At 40.5% G+C, this 10857-nt stretch overlaps 1 protein-coding gene across 9 annotated transcripts in view; it reads left to right on the top strand.

The window, feature by feature from the left end:
* Positions 1-2708: 2708 nt before the first annotated feature.
* RNF111 (ring finger protein 111) overlaps positions 2709-10857 on the top strand; it is a 103477-nt gene continuing 95328 nt past the window's right edge. For 3 of the 9 annotated variants that reach the window (XM_014453385.2, XM_006085895.3, XM_006085893.3), the window contains exon 1: positions 2712-3134. The gene's annotated coding sequence lies outside the window, so the exon portion shown is untranslated. Of the gene's footprint in view, positions 3135-3247; positions 3356-10857 lie in introns of those variants that run through there. The other 6 variants (XM_006085896.3, XM_023751599.1, XM_006085894.3 and 3 more) reach the window with 4 other exon arrangements.

Raw genomic sequence — 10857 nt, 5'->3', positions numbered from 1 at the left:
CCCTATATCCAGTTATTCAATTTTCTTATCTTTTGAATCTGTCCCTTCTCATTCTCATTTCTACTCTTGCTCCTCTCCATTCCACCCTCCATTTTGCTTATATAATGGGATCTCTAATAATCAAATCTGATCTTTAGTCCTCTGATTGGTTTCCTTTAATGGCTTCAGTATAAAATAGGCCAAACTCCTTATCCTAGCAACCTTACTTAATGATTTCTGTCTACTTTTCTTCCCTTGTCTCTTGATAATTTCCCTGCACAACACATTCAGTAGTTTCCAGTAGAGAGTTTGCTTCATGCTATTTCAAGTACAGGATTCTGTACCTTAGCATGTGCTGATCTTACTGCCTGGAATGCCCTCTCCTTTTGCTTTATTTAACTGTGTTTGTTAATGTTGCTAAATTTAGTTTAAATATCACCTACTCTTGGCTTGACTACAGTGTTCCATCTTTGTGTTCTCAGCACACTAGTACACCATCCTATCCCTTCCACATTATAGAGTAAATAATGAATTTGCTTTCGTCGTCTCGTAAAGCACTGCCAGTAAGGCAATGATTATGTATTTAGTACTCACAGTGCCCAACACAACATCTAGCACATTGTAACTATTTGATAAGTGTTTGTTAAACAAATGAATACTAAAAATACCTGAGATATTTGAGATTTTCAATATTTAAATATTTCAGAGACTTATAGATTGATTAGAGGTAGGGAATGAGGAAGAGGGAGTAGTCAAAGATGACCTTTAGGTTTCTAGTTAGATAACTTTGTCCTATTGACTGAGGCAGGAAAGATTGTGATGCATTGGGTGTAAATACAATCTTTCTCCCTCCCTCCCTCCCTCCCTCCCTCCCTTCCTTTATTTGGGACAAGATGGGTTAGAGATGCCTGGGGGGTTTAAAGTGGAAAACCATCCCTGCTTGAGAACCACTGATTTAACTCAATATAGCCAAGATATTATTTCCACATGTAATCAGTATTAAAAATTATTGAGATTTTTGACAATTTTTTGTATTGTATCTTTGAAATTGAATGTACATTTTTCACTTACAGCATTTTTGTTTTTCTTTTTAAAAATAATTTTAAATTGATTTTGAGAGAGAGTAGAAGGGAGTGTGGGATAAACAATCGATTGACTGTATCCTACATGTCCCCCACTGGGGATGGAGCCTGCAACCTGGGCATGTGCCCTGACCAGAATCGAACTTGTGACCTTTAGGTGCATGGGACAATGTTCAACCAACTGAGCCACAGTGGCCAGGGCTTCAGTTACAGTATTATTCATTTTACTAGCTACATTTTAAGCACTTAATAGCTACATGTAGCTAGTGCCTACCCGATTAAGGAGGACAGGTCAAGAGCTTTTGAAAAAAGGTTAGGTCTAGAAATATAGAAAATGTAAGTCTGGAAATACATGACTTAAAAAATTATGAGCCGATAACAGTTAAATCATGGCAGTAGATAAGACAGTCCAGGCAGAACTTTATATTCAGAGGGAGAAAGGAGGATTGAGGAAAAATCCTAGTCCAATGTTCTTCCAGTTTCCCCATATGATCTGATACTCATCTTATTATTTTTATTTTATTAAAATATAATTTTATTGATTTCAAAGAGGAAGGGAGAGGGAGAGAGACATAGAAACATCAATGATGAGACTCATTGCTCAGCTGCCTCCTGCACGCCCCGTATTGGGGATCAAGCCTGCAACCTGGGCATGTGCCCTTGACTGGAATCGAACCTGGTACCCGTAAGTCTGCAGGCCGATGCTCTATCCACTGAGCCAAACCAGCTAGGGCCTCATCTTATTATTTTTAAATATTTTCTTCACTGAACAAAATGGAGACTATGAGTGAACAAAAGAAAGGGAATTGAGGAAAACTTGATGACAAAGGGAGGGAATTAACGTTTATTGAACACTTCATTGGTAAATAATGTTCGAAGCATTATATAAACTGTCTTATTTAATCTCACAAGAACCTTTTGAGATAAATAATGATATGTCTATTTATTTGGAAGGAAACAGATTTTTTTGTTTTAGATATGCTTTCATTTTATTTTTAAAACTGAGGTTAAATCGACATTTTAAACAAATTTATAAAAGTCTAATACATCAGACAGCTAGTTGGTATCACAGCGAGTTGAAAAGAACTTGGATTCTGAAGCCTATATCCTCCTAATATACATAATGAAGCATTTGCTATCTACTGATTTTTAGAAAATAATTATAAAGGCGTGTGTGATTGTACAGCCAGTTCCCAGGATATCTAGGACTACTTCTGATCTGGAAGCAAATTCGTCTTAATAGTGAGGGGCCACGATCTTTGTCATTAGCGAGTGTAACTTGGGTATCATTTGTTCTGAAAGACACTAAAACCTATTTTTTATTTTATTTTTTAAAATATTATTTTATTGTTTCAACCCTTTTTTTTTAATTGTGCCGTAAATATGGCCAATAATCCCGTGGTCAGTTGTAATTTTTAATTACGAAAAATTAGCTAAGATGTAGTCAGTATTTTGCTTAAATATTGCACAAGCACCAAGGAAAATGAAATACTGTAAGGAGCTTCCCGACACCGTTCGGCTTTAGGGACAGACTGGTAAAGCGAGTACAAAGGGGAGGGCCGGGGAGGCAGGGGCGGGACAGTGAGAACCAAGGCTCTGAGCAGGCGCAGAAACACACAGATGTTACTAGAGGCGTGAAGGCTACAGCGATCTCACTTTCCGAACTGTCGTAAAGCCGCGGAGTGTCGTGCTCGTTGGGTAGAAGAGGGATTGGTAAGGCGGCGGCGGCGGCAGCAGCGGCAGCAGCAGAACCGCAGCAGTGGCGGCGACGGTGGCGAGGTGCTAGGTCCGTGCAGCATCGGAACGCCCACAGCTTGTGGGAAGGAGTTCCTGTGGGACCAACTTAGGCATTCTGAGCCCGAACCGGCTGAGCTGGGCCGAACCAGGCGCTGCCGCTCGTACAGTTTTGGTGGCGGTGACAGACGCCGCTCCTGACTAGAGGGGCCTATCAGGCCGAGATCTGAAACGCAGATCGCCGGCTCTCGACATAGCCTCGTCCACCCTGGTACCTCCTGTCTTCCTTCCTGGGCCGGCGACTCCAGGACCCTGGGAAGAGGGCGGCTAATGACTAAGGTGAGGGGGCCCGGGGGGAGGGGATCGCCGGGAGGCCGCGCGTGCGCGCAACGGGGGAGGGGCCGGCCTGGAGGGGAGAAAGAGGAAGGGCTGCGGCCGCGGAAGGCTGGGGTCGGCGACCGGCCGGCGGTGGCTGGCTGCGTCGTGACTTAGGGTCTGGGTCCCCGTAGATGGGTGTTGGAGCGCCGCGTTCGTCCGCAGACACACCCACACCCCGCACAGTAAGGAAGTGTGGGTGAGGGGGTTTCTTTTCCGACTCCCCCTGGAGTCTCAGGATGGGGGCTGAGGACCCAGGCGTGGGGGTGCGATTTGACAATGGAGTGATGAAGGGAACCCGCACCCGGGGTGTCTGTCTGTCGGAGGGCGCCGAGCCGGCCTGGCGGTTGGGGAGTTGCCTTCTTCTGTGATCAAGGAAACGACGTCCGCGGAACCGCAGAAATACAGACGCGCCCGATTTTGTACAGAGTTGGCTCGGTCATTAAGAAAGAAGCTTGATATTTTTGTTGTCCTCAGATAATTTGTCAGTGGCAGTGCCGTCGTGGAAGTAGCTGTTCTCTGCTGCAGAAATAGAGGGTTTTCACAATCGTCCTTAAGTAGGTTACAGTAAATCTTTACGGATACTTTTTAACGCAGGTCTTAAGTTTTAACGTTAAACAAACAAACAAACGAACGAGCCAGTGTAGGGTGTTCATTTAATGTGTTCATGTTCGTAGTGTGGAGTGACTTCATTGTATTTTATGCTTTCCTGTTTCTTGATTTATATGCGGTATGAATTTAGGACCCTGAAGGGGTAAGATGCCAGCTGACATAGACTTTATAGTTGCTATCCTTTATGAACCTGTCCATCCAAACTTTATTCCATTTGGTATTTTATGTTTAATGTTCTTGTGTTAGGGACCTCTGGAACCAAAAAGAACAGACTGGGGGAAATAGTTTCATTTCCTTTCTCATTTTTGTTTGTCATTGCTTTCCAATAATAGAAGGTAATGTCATTATTATATAGAAGTCCTATAATAATGGTTTTACTTAGCTTTATTAGGGTGAAGATCTACATTTTGATAGCTTGTTACTGTATTTTTAGAAAAAATTTTCATATAATTATAAACCATGTTGTTTTTCATACTAAACAGTAGTCGTTGGTTGTTTTTTGTTGGACAAAACAGGATGAGAAAGAAGCCCTTTTACTCTAAAAATAATCTTAAATTGTCTTTTTTTTTAAAGCCTTGAATTATTTTACATTAGTCTGTCCCTTGTCATTTAACCTTGGACAAATGACATCTCTACTGCTTGCTTGTTTGTTGCCTAAGATTTAATAGTTTTTAAAGAACTAGTGAGGATATTTTTGAATTGGTCTGATAAGTATTGTATGAAAAACGAGTAGAGTCTCTCCCTATTCATCAGGGCTGCTGTATCTTATGTGTGTGGATTCTTCCATCATTTTTTTCCTTTTGTTTGGTGTCTTTTGGTCACTTTCATGTTAGCTCTTTCACTAGAGCTGGTTTTTAAAGAAAGATAACAGCCAAAATTCCATTTTGGTGGAAAATACATTATAGTGGAGCTTACATCTTGACAAATTTCACTTCAGTACTTTATTTCCATGGGTAATTGAAAAATACCTATACAGGTGTTTAAAATAAGAGAACAGCAATTTACATGTCCTAAAGCAAGGAATAGTCAATAAATATTCCTAAATAGTTATTTTTACTTTAAAATGTGGAGTAAAAAACTCATTGAATTAAACCAGTTGGATTTTTTTAGATGTTTCTTTTATTATTTTGCCAAAGAAGGGTTTCTGTAACATGCTTCACTTAGAGAATAATTATATGTGCCCGTGACATTTCCCCCCCATGAGCTAGGATTTCAATAGGGGGGAAAATGACAGTACTAAAAATGATAGTAGTAATTAAAGTATGTTATAACACAACATTAACATTCTATGCGGGAACATTATCTTATGAAAGAATGCTGGGCTAGAGATAGGAGATCTGGATTTAAGATCTAGCTTTGCTTGCTATTCATTAGATCTGTGACTATTGATAACCACCCTGGACTTCAGATCTCTCACTGTTAAAGGACAAGTGTGGGATAGATAACTCTTGTTTTGTCTAGGTCCCAAATTTAATGGTTGGTATTTTTACTTCGGTATTTTTGGTATTCATTGTTATATTCATTATGATCCAGTCTCCAGAAAGAATGCTATACTGAGACTCTAAGTTCATTCATGATACATACTGGTACTGTATATTAGGAAAAAAATCAGTGATGAAGCCATGTTTGTTTTTCTAGGTAATGCTTCTGTCACATTGTAGCTATTTCTCATGATTTAATAGCTCTCATGTGATACTAAAAAATGAAACTTTGTTTTAAATCCTGGTAATGCTTTTGAAATCACCCTGAATAATTTTTCTTTCAGGAAACTGATCACAGTTCAGTAAAAGTCCAGTATTAAAATGGCATACACCTCTGTTCTTTCTTTTCTGTATGCCACAGATTCTTGGTAACAGCTGGCCCAGGTTTCTACAGATACTCGATTTAAATCATTACACGAAGAGTGAGCGACAAATGTTTAAAAACAAATACTACTGAGCTTACATTTTAAATAGAGATACTGCCTTATTATTTAGTCATTTGGTAAGTATTTATTGAATGCCTCATGTTTTTGGCGTTGTTCTTGGTCTTCAGTGAAGAAGGCACTCTGCCCTCATGGGGTGGACAATCTACGGGGGAAACATCTAGTAAACAGAATAGTTTTAGGTAGTGGTGAGTGCTGTTAAAAAAATAGGACCATGTAATGGAGAATGAATGAAAGTGGAGCTCTACTATGGGTTGAGTGGGTTAGAGAGGGCCTCTTTTTAGAGGTAATATTTGATTTGCGATCAATGACTGGAAAGAATCAGCCATAGTGACAATCTGGAGGAAGAGTGCTGTAGAGAAAGGGAACAGCAAATGCATTAAATTGGGTTTGATTCTGGAGAATCTATAAGTGAAAACTGGTTTGTCTGTTAGGCTTTTTCATAATTGCTGAAAGACAATTTAGAAAGGTTGGAAATATTTTATGTGTAGCAACCAAATGAAATGTGTTGACCTTGTTTAAATCCTGACTCAAATCAGTAAAACTATTTTTTAAACACTTGGGAAGAAACCTGAATGGGGATGAGTATTAGATGATATCAAGGAATTGCTAATTTTGTTAGGGATGATAATGGCATTATGTTTATGTAAGAATATGCCCGTATTTTTTAAAGATGGAAACTGAAGAATGAGGAGGACAAATAAGATGTCTGGTATTTGTATAAAAATATTTCCAAGCTCAACTGGCTTTGCTCAGTGGTTGAGCTTAGATCTGTGAACCAGGAGGTCATGGCTCTGTTCCTGGTCAGGGCACATGCCCGGGTTGTGGGCTTGATCCCCAGTAGGGGGCATGCAGGAGGCAGCCGATCAATGATTCTCTCTCATCATTGATGTTTCTATCTCTCTTCCTCTCTGAAATCAATAAAAATATATTTTAAAAAGTACTTCCAAGCAGAAAAGGGGTACAGGGGGAAGAGAAGAGCTAAATGAAGCAAGTGTGGTGTAATCTTGACAATTGTTGGGTTGGAGTGTGATAGGTATGTGGGTATTAATAATATCCTTTGCTTTTGTGAGTTTTGAAAATGTCTATGTTTAGAAATGTATTTAAAATAATTTATACCAGCATTTATTCAACAAATATGACTGCTGTATTTCAGGCACTGTGTCAGTGCTTGAGTTAAAATAAAGAGCCAGGACCTTTGGGCCTGCCTCTGAGGAGCTTCTGGTTTGCTGGAGGAAGGAAGAGTTCCTCAGTGTGTACTGTGTTAACTGAAATCATAGATTTTTGTGGAGGTATACAGGATCAGCATCTTAGTGTTTATGTGGTTCCTTGAAAAGTCTTTTTCTTTTTCTAGAGAATTAAAAATTTAAGAAATTCTATATGGAGCTAGCTATATGCCAGTCTAAGTCACTGTTGTAGTCATTTCCCTTATTTGTATTTACTATATAGGACATCAGAATAAATTACTTCCTTTCACCATCTCTTCATATCCCAATTTGCCTTTATTAAAATTTTTTATTTTGAAATAATTTCAGAAGTACAGTAAAATATAAAATAGTCCTGAAAACTCTTAAATAGCCTATACTTAGATTTACCAATTTTTAACACTTGTCACATTTGCTTTCTAATTCTCTTTTCTGTCCATTTATCTCTAAATTAGTGGCCCAGTGCATGAAATTTGTGCACTTGGGGGGGGGGGATCCCTCAGCCCGGCCTGCACCCTCTTGCAGTATGAGAGCCCTCAGGGGATGTCCAACTGATAGGTTAGGCCTGTTTCCCCACAGGGAGCAGGCCTAAGCTATCAGTCAGACATCCTTAGCACTGTTGTGGAAGCGGGAGCTGTGCTCGCCAGCTGTGAACCCGGCTTCTGGCGCACTGACCACCAGGGAGCAACTCCTGCATTGAGTGTCTGTCCCCTGGTGGTCAGTGCATGTCATAGTGACTGGTAGTTCCACCGTTTGGTCGATTTGCATATTAGCCTTTTATTATATAGGAATATTCACGGTATATTGCATTCTCTTGCATTATCACAGTACAGTTACTAAATTTAGGAAATTTAACATTGATAATATAAAACCTTTATCTAATCCATAGACCCTATTCCAGTTTTGTCAATTTGTCCCAATAATAGCATTTGTTTCTTTATAGCATTTTCCCCATAGGATCCAGTCTGGATTGCAAATTGCATTTAGTTGTAGTAACTTAGTTGCCTTTAATCTGAAATAGTGCTTTAGCTTTTTTCTTTCATGACATTAACATTTTTGAAGAATATAGGCTATATATTTTATAGAATATTCTTCAATTTGGATTTGTCTGATGTTTCCTCATAATTAGATTCAGTTTAAACATCCTCAGGGGTTTTGTATCCTTCTCAGGTATGATACAGAAGCACATGTCATTGGTGTGCTGATGTTAATTTTTATTTACCTGGTGGTGATATCTCGTTTCTTTATAGTATAGTTATATTTTTTCTTCTTGTACCTAGTAAACAATCTGTGGGAATAACTTTGAGATAGTACAGATATCCTGCTTCTAATTAGACCTTCTATATCCTCACAAATTTGCCTCCTGGATTTAGCATATATTGATGATTATTGCCTGTACTTCTCTTTACTTTGATGGTTGCAAATGGTTATTTTTCTAATCCCTCCATCTTCTCTACCTTATCAGTAGTCATGCTGTTATAGGAAGAAGCATCCTTTTATCTATTATCAATATGGACATGTGGGTTACAGTCCATTACTGCCTTTATTTTTTTATGCTCAACTTGTCCCAGATTTGTCCAGTGGGAACCTCTTCGTCCTGGCTCCTGTGTCTTTTTGACATAATCTCTCAATTTTTCTTTAGTATTTCCTTTCTTTTTGGCACATTAGGATGTTTGAAACTTATCTTGATCTCAATCCTGGAATCAGCCATTTTCCAAGGAGCCCGGGTGCCATTTTGTGGGGAATCCAGCTTGCTTTTGAGTTACCTATTTATTCATAGTAATAATCTATTCTTTCCTGGATTAGAACATCCTCTGAGAAAAAATTAAAATTAAATTTTGATAGTGGGTTTATATTTCTATAAAGATTTTGTTCATGGCCCTAACCGGTTTGGCTCAGTGGATAGAGTGTCGGCCTGTGGACCTTGGTTGCGGGCACATCCCCAGTAGGAGGTGTGCAGGAGGCAGCTGATCGATGTTTCTCTCTCATCGATGTTTCTAACTCTCTATCCCTCTCCCTTCCTCTCTGTAAAAAATCAATAAAATATATTTAGAAAAAAAAAAGATTTTATTCATGAAGTAGTAATTACATTAGAATTAACAGTTTATTATATTTACCCCCCCAAAACACCCCAACTTTTTAAAAAACTTTTTAATTGAATTTATTGGATGACTTTGGTTAATAAACTTATATAGGTTTCAGGTATACAATTCCATAATACATCATCTGTATATTGTATTGTGTGTTCATCACCCCAAGTCAAGTCTCTTTCAGAAAGCAACTATTTTATTATTCTTTTTAAATAAGTGATTGATTTGATCTTAATTGTGATAAAATAAAATGGAAGGAATAAAATAAAAGGTTATCTTTACTTTGTGTTACTTTGTGTATGTATGGAGGGTGTGGATAGGGGAGGGTTTAAACCAGGGGTGGGCAAACTTTTTGACTCGAGGGCCACAATGGGTTCTTAAACTGGACCGGAGGGCCAGAACAGAAGCATGGATGGAGTGTTTGTGTAAACTAATATAAATTCAAAGTAAACATCATTACATAAAAGGGTACGGTCTTTTATTTTATTTTTTTATTTTATTCATTTCAAACGGGCTGGATCTGGCCCGCGGGCCGTAGTTTGCCCATGGCTGGTTTAAACACTTAACTTAAGCCCTAACCGGTTTGGCTCAGTGGATGGAGTGTCGGCCTGCGGACTCAAGGGTCCCAGGTTCGATTCCGGTCAAGGGCATGTACCTTGGTTGCGGGCACATACCCAGTGGGGGGGTGTGTGGAAGGCAGCTGATCGATGTCTCTCTCTCTCATCGATGTTTCCAACTCTCTATTCCTCTCCCTTCCTCTCTGTAAAAAATCAATAAAATATATAAAAAAACCAAACAAAAAAACACTTAACTTAAAAAAAAGACTTAAGATTTATATACTTAAAACGGTTTTTAAGTTATAAGACCTTCTGGTCTGAAGGCAATTGTTGCTTTTTAAATGAAAATGTTTATTGTAATCTACACTAATAAAAGAGAAACATGGTAATTAGTGTACGACCGCTACCCTTTTCATTGGCTAATCAGTGAGTATATGCAAATTAACTGTCAGCCAAGATGGCGGCCGGCAGCCAGGCACTGAAGCCAGCATGAGGCTTGCTCCAGTGACTGCAGACTCCAACGTTCCCCGCCTCACTGCCGGCCTCTCAGCTGCAACTCTAAGCAACTATGTACTATGTTGCAAATAAGAAGGTAAACAAAACCCCAGAAACCAGCCGGACTGAAAGCCAGCCGGACCGAAACTTTGTATCCATGTTTTCAGCAGCGAGGCCTCAGAGCTAAAGCTGGCCCAGAATAAAAAAAAAAAAAGAAAAGAAAACAAGGAATGGTCGGAAGCTTTAGTCACTCGCCAGCCAGAAAACAGCCCTCAGACCCTCGACCCAGACTGGTCAGGCACCCCCAGTGGGGACCCCCCACCCTGATCCAGGGACACCTTCAGGGCAAAACCAGCCAGGCCCTTACCCATGCCCCCAGCCTTTTATTCTATAAAGTAAAAAAGATTATATGCCTCCCAGCACCGGGGTCAGGGGAGCAGCGAGGCCTCCGGCCCCGGGATCAGCATGACAGGGGGCAGCGCCCAAACCCCCCTTAACCCCCTGCGGCTCTGTGTGTGACAGGGAGCGGGGCCACAACCCCCCCTTCCCCCCTGCTCTGTTCATGACAGGGGAAGGCCCCCCAACCCCCTGATCAACCCTGCTCTGTGCCCGATAGGGGGGAGCTCCCCAATCCCCTGATTGCCTGCAGCTCTGTGTTTGACAGGGGGTAGCTCCCCCACCCCCTGATTGCCCTGCTCTGTGAGTGACCAGGGCAGCGCCCCAACCCCCTGATTGGCCTGCTCTGTGAGTGACAGGGGGCAGCACCCCAACCCCCTGATCACCCTGCTCTGTGCGTGTCAGGGG

The sequence above is a fragment of the Myotis lucifugus genome, unplaced genomic scaffold, assembly GCF_000147115.1.
Source record: "Myotis lucifugus unplaced genomic scaffold, Myoluc2.0 scaffold_23, whole genome shotgun sequence".
NCBI classification, from domain to species: domain Eukaryota; kingdom Metazoa; phylum Chordata; class Mammalia; order Chiroptera; family Vespertilionidae; genus Myotis; species Myotis lucifugus.
The sequence above is the reverse complement of the archived record's forward strand: the minus strand, read 5'-3'. Positions and strand labels throughout refer to the sequence as shown.